This window comes from Gambusia affinis, linkage group LG13 (assembly GCF_019740435.1).
Source record: "Gambusia affinis linkage group LG13, SWU_Gaff_1.0, whole genome shotgun sequence".
Classification (NCBI taxonomy): Eukaryota; Metazoa; Chordata; class Actinopteri; order Cyprinodontiformes; family Poeciliidae; genus Gambusia; species Gambusia affinis.
Genome location: NC_057880.1, coordinates 2,506,464 through 2,512,463, shown reverse-complemented (window position 1 = coordinate 2,512,463; position 6,000 = coordinate 2,506,464).

Sequence of the window (6,000 nt, the reverse complement as noted above, 5' to 3'; positions counted from 1 at the left end):
TCACAACATAGTCACAGTTTTATATATATATATATATATATATATATATATATATATATATATATATATATATATATATATATATATATATATATATATATATGTTACTGCAGCTTTAAGAATGTGCTTAAATGTAGACATGATTAAACTTTCAGTAGTTAGATTTCTCACGGTTTTACGAATTGAGCCCAACAACAGATGTTTCCATGCTGGTCCCATTTCCCTGAGGGGTTCCAAAGGTAACAACTGGTTTAATCAAACTGGGCCAAACATCAGAATGTCAATGATTCACTTTTTTTTTCCTGTCTCCTTTTCACTGCCACCCCTTTGAAGCCGATTTTCCCCCTTAATTAGATTTAAATTGTGTTTGGTAAACAACTCTAAACCTCTCAATGATTAGCACACGCAACATGTTTATTTATCCCACGAAAATCTATACCCATGAATGTTAACTGACTACTTCATTTCAGCTCAGCAGTTGTAATCAGGATCTTTGAAAGGCGGCACTTTGTTCAGAGCTAATTACTCAGTGGATGAGACCATTCTGCATTCTCACTTCAATCTGTTCCTTCGTCACTGTTTGGATGACTTGAAACAACGTATTCTGCCAAGTTGGCTCATGCAAACACCATGTCCTCACTACCCACACATAAACCATAACACACACACACACGCCCACACACACGCGCATGCACACATAGCATGTCTTTCTATCTTCACAGGGACTTTGCACTGACTTGCATTAATTTTTCATTCATTTCTATGGCCTAACCCTGACCTTCACCTCAAGCCTCATTTGAACTCCATTCACATCTTGGTCCTGAACCTGACCTCTGATACTAAAACAACATTTTTCCTTGTGAGGACCAAAGCCTGGTCCCCATAAGGAGAAGTAGGTTCCCAAAATATAGCTCATGTTAGAAAAATGGTCCTCACATTGAAACAAATACAATTATTTGTTTTTTGGTCAATTAATTTACTGACCAAATTAATTCATATGTAATTAATTTACATATTATTTTGCCCCTTTTACATAGAAATAAGTCTGAAATTGGAAACATTTGAAATGATTGCAAAAGATAAAACTCTTCAAATGACACTTTTCACTTTCCTTTTTGCTGTTACTTTAAGTATGTTTCACAAAAGAACCTCAGGTTCCTGGTAACACTATAGTGTTATGGGGGCAGTATTTTGTGTTTTCCAGGCACATTGCACCATTTTATAGCACAACCAAGTAACTATGTATGTTAACTTCAGTTGTTAGAAAAATGTCACATATATCAAATATCATTTAAAAGAAATTTGACATTGTGATTTAACACCTTGAAATTGGATCTCTGTCTCTTTAAGAAACTTCTGCTCTCACTGAAACTTCAGGAAGTCGTCATAACATCGCTCATCTTTTAACCATTTAGCAAAGTTTTTTCCAGCACTCCGCTGTAAAGTATCTCCTTTAACGAACTCAGCTGACGTGTAATTCCACCAGGTGTTTGCTAATTGCCGCTAACTAGTCTGAAGGAGCTGAGTGGGAGAGCCACTCCAGTTTAAACCACTTAAGTTGGAGTGTATGCAAAGTAAGTCAGTGGAATGAAATATTTTTCTGTGTACATTGATCAACACAGTTCAACATTTTTTATCTCAGCTAAAATATGTGAATATGAGTTATGAATTAGATCAGAGCTACACATAAGTGGTTATGTGGACATGTGTGATTACACATAAGCCACTTAGTGGTGCCTGATTAATAATTTAGAATTATACTGAACATAATTCATTTTCATGGAAATTGATGACATAACTGTATTAAGTAAATTGAAGACATTATTTGAGTGTAGCCACTGTACAGCCAGAGCAACAGCTTGGTTCACATATTTTAAAAAGTTAGATTAATTTCTATTGACTGTTTGATGGCACCAGGTCACCTTTTTTCATCCATAATGTTTATGCCCCACAGGAGGCAGAGGGCGTCCAGTTTGGGTGCCTTTGGACAGATTGCATAAGAATTAGTGTCTCTTTACCTCATTATTCTGTATGAGGAAAAGACTAAACTGCCAACTCAGAGTTGGGAGTGAACCACTGTCTCAAGTGGAGGAGTTTCTGATGGACTCTGACTCTAAAGAGCAGGATGACCAGACATATTGGAGCCTCAATGTACAACCAAATCTGTTCTGATACCTTCCAACCGTTGGAAGATATTCAGAGCAGATTTGGTTGTAATCCAACTCTCCTCTAACGGCATAAGATATGGATAACCACAAAATCGCAAAGGTCAAAAAGATTCCTTGAATGGATGATTTGCTAAATGACAAACTGGGAAGCTGAGCTATTTTTGAGAGTGTAAGAATCTATTCATTAGACATCTCTATTGAAAGGAGATAGTTTGAGAATTTGAGGATGCCTCCCTTCTGTTTCTCAAGGGAACTGTTTTAGATCTGTTCTTTTAGAAAGAAACATCTGAACAGATAAAAGACTTGCTTGACACAGTATACCTTGCAGACAGCTTTGAATTACCAGGGTATATGCTTGGAGATAACTGAGGATTTTTACTCAGACTGCTGTCCCTTTGACCCAGCCTCCCATACGCTGTACAAAATGGACGGGTGATAATTCAAAGAAGAGTAGATAGAAAAAAATAAACTAATCTTCTTTGGAATTTAGTTCTGCTGAGAATAATAACAGACAGTAGTCAGAGGGAGACGGGATGAGTGTCAAGGTCCTCAATTGCTCTTTTCTCCGTCCTTAATGAAAAAGCCGAGATGACTGTGAGAAACCCTTTTTTAATACTGGCATTGAAAGAAAAGCAGAGAACAAAGCTGTCATCAGAGTAATTTGAGCACAAATTGAAGAAGCGCCCAAAGGAAAGAAAAAAAACGTCCTTGACATTTCCATCAAATTGGACTGGAGAAAAGACTTGCTGCTGGCAGAAAGAGTCTAAGCGGCAGGTTTTAGTTTCTGTGTCAGACATACTGCTGGTGTCTTTATGCATATGTTACCTTCAGATAACCGCTGAAAAGCCCTGGTCTGTAATTATAGTCTGCTGGCCCGTGTTAAAGGCAGGAATGTCAGTGGCAGCAGACTGCCAACCTCTGGGTCTTCAGACCCAGAGTGTGGGCTGGATTTCTGCTTCAATGTCGTCTTGTGGTGGGTGTGTTTGTTTAGTTGTTATGTCACATCTAATTTTGGGTGTGTGTGTAGGTTTGCTAAAGGCAGTCTGTGATGAACCCACCTATTTGGCCTGGAAGACTCAGCTTTGAAATCTTGCTTCTTTTTTTGGTGATGAAATTGATATTCCAGCTGCTACATTCATAAGCCACCCAGGATGTTCTCAACTGCTGTTCTCTTTATTTTTTTCCCCCCACTATTCATGCGAACAACATTTTTATTTCTTTTCAGTTGTCCTCCTCAGCAAAATAAGACTCATTACCACTTTTCACAAAGTACTGCTGGCAGTTGTTGCCAGCATTGAGGTATAAGGGCAATTACTTTTTCACATAGGATCAGGTAGGTTTGGATAGCTTTTTTTCTCCTTCAGTAAACGGAATCATTATTTAAAATCTCCTTTTTGTAGTTACTCAGTATATTTTATGAATGACAAAAAAGGCAAAAACAGAAGAAATCTGAAAGGCAGCAATACTTTTTATAACATTAGGTGTACATTTCAATAAATGTCCACATCCACTACTTTCTGCAGAGCAATACCATGACAGTTTGGCAGTTCAATTTTCTTTTGCAGCAAATTGGCGACGGCCCACCACCTACACACACCGGGCTGTGCTGCTCTCCGAGAGACACAACTGATCACAGGGCTCTGTGCTTCCTGAGGGCAACCAGCTTGTATGAACTGAAGAGATATTTTCTCACAGTAAGAGATTCTGTCAATTTATGAAGAAAAAATAAACTTCATGGAACAACACGGTAAAGGTTTGTGCTACGACAATGAAAGAAGAACAAAGATAAATTGACTTCAGAAATGTTAAAATCATTCTTAAAAATATATTTAAAGGTTACCAAAACAAAATGATGCATAAAGATGAAATTTGCTTAAAATCAAACCCCAATTGAGGGAAAGAAGTATTTCAACCAGAGTGAGAAATCTCAGTTTGACTTTCCACCAACAACTCAACTCAATAACAAACACTCCATTGACTTCTTTCATTTCTATAACCTACCTCTTACCCTGGCCCTATCACTATCCATTACATACCTAACTCTTACCCTAACCAAACCTCAAGTCATACCTTAGTCCTAACCCTAACCTCTTACTTAAAAACAGCATTTTCCCCTTGTGGGTGCCAGGTTTCAGTCCCCACAGGGAGCAGTGGGTTCCCACAAAGTATTAAATACATGGCACACACAAACATGAACACACACACACACACACACTGAATGGCATCTTTCACCTCTGACGCTCAGACTCTTTCAAGACATATCCATACACTTGTCATGTCAGCAGCAGCGATACACTTATCGGACTTCAAAGCCTTGAGGTCTTGCTCAACAACAAACAGCTGAAAAATGAAATCCTCTTGTTTGCTAAACTGCTTTGGATCGCATCGACCTGCTCCTGATTGATCACGTAGCCACTAAACGACTAGCTGAGAGTTTGCACCTCTCCATGTTCTCCACATCCATCTCCTGGTCATGATTGTTAGCCCCTCAGCTCCAGCCAAGAACCTCCATTTCCACGATTACTCTCCTGGAAACACCGAAGAGGCACACACACACACACACACACGCACACGCACACACACACACATAGGTGTTTTTATTTTTCATCACGGCAGAGTGATAATACTGGGGGATGAATTTAAGTTTCTTTTAAATTTAATTTAAAAGAAAATGTAATTTTCGTTTAATTTCTTTGTCTGCTTCTACTACAAAAGTTTCTTCTGGCCTTTGCAGCAACCTGCCACAACACAGTTCATCATCTGTATCCATTTTCTTGAGTGTGTGCAACATGGACTATTACTACTAACTACTGCAGGCCACAGTAGTTCAACTATTGATTTTTCCTCTCTGTTCATTGTCTCTCTCCACCCCATCAGGACGCACACTAGAGAAAATTTGTGAGTTTTTTCTATCTTGTTGTTGTTGCAGGTTTTAGTTTAGAAATGTGTTGACAAGCTTTGTGGGTTTTTTAGATGATTATCTTGAGTTCTGTCACGGAAATTATATTGAATTCAACGTTATTGATGAGGATATTTTTTTCACTTTAATGAAATAAATAAGTTCCTGGATCATATTTTGCTCATTTAACCTCAGACATGAGTTGTGTCTTTATAGTCATTGAATATTTTCATATGTTCTCCAGTTACAACCAGATAGTTTAATATATTTAATGTCAAACATCAAACATCTGGTGGATCTGCACATCTGCTGAGGCTGTTATAGGAGCTGCTTCTCGGTGAAACACTGATAAAAACTTTAAAGGGTCAAAAGAAGACCCATGTCGTGATGACTTCCTGAAGGCTGAGTTTTAGAAAGTGTAGGAGTTTCTTAAAGAGACAGAGGCCCAATTTCAAGGCATTAAATTACAAAATGAAATTTCTTTTAAGTATGCGACAGACTGGCGACCTGTCCAGGGTGAACCCCGCCTCTCGCCCGGAACGTTAGCTGGGGATAGGCACCAGTGACCCTCCCGACCCCATTAGGGACGAAGGATGTATAGAAAATGGATGGATGGGTGGATGGATTTCTTTTAAGTCAAATCTGATAATAACTGAAGTTTACATTGTTACCTAATAGTGCTGTAAATGTAAATGCTCAAAAATATATGACACCGTCCCTTAAAATGTACTTTATTGATCCCAGCATTGGGAAATTATTGGAGAACAGCCGCATGACACACAAGAAACACACAATATGCTGAACATTAAATAAAACATTAAATATACTGACATAAAATAAAATCAACTTCCATACAATAAGCAAAATTAAGTGGATAATAGTTATTTATCAAATGATTAAAAATGTAATTAAATTTGATTTAGAAAACTGTGC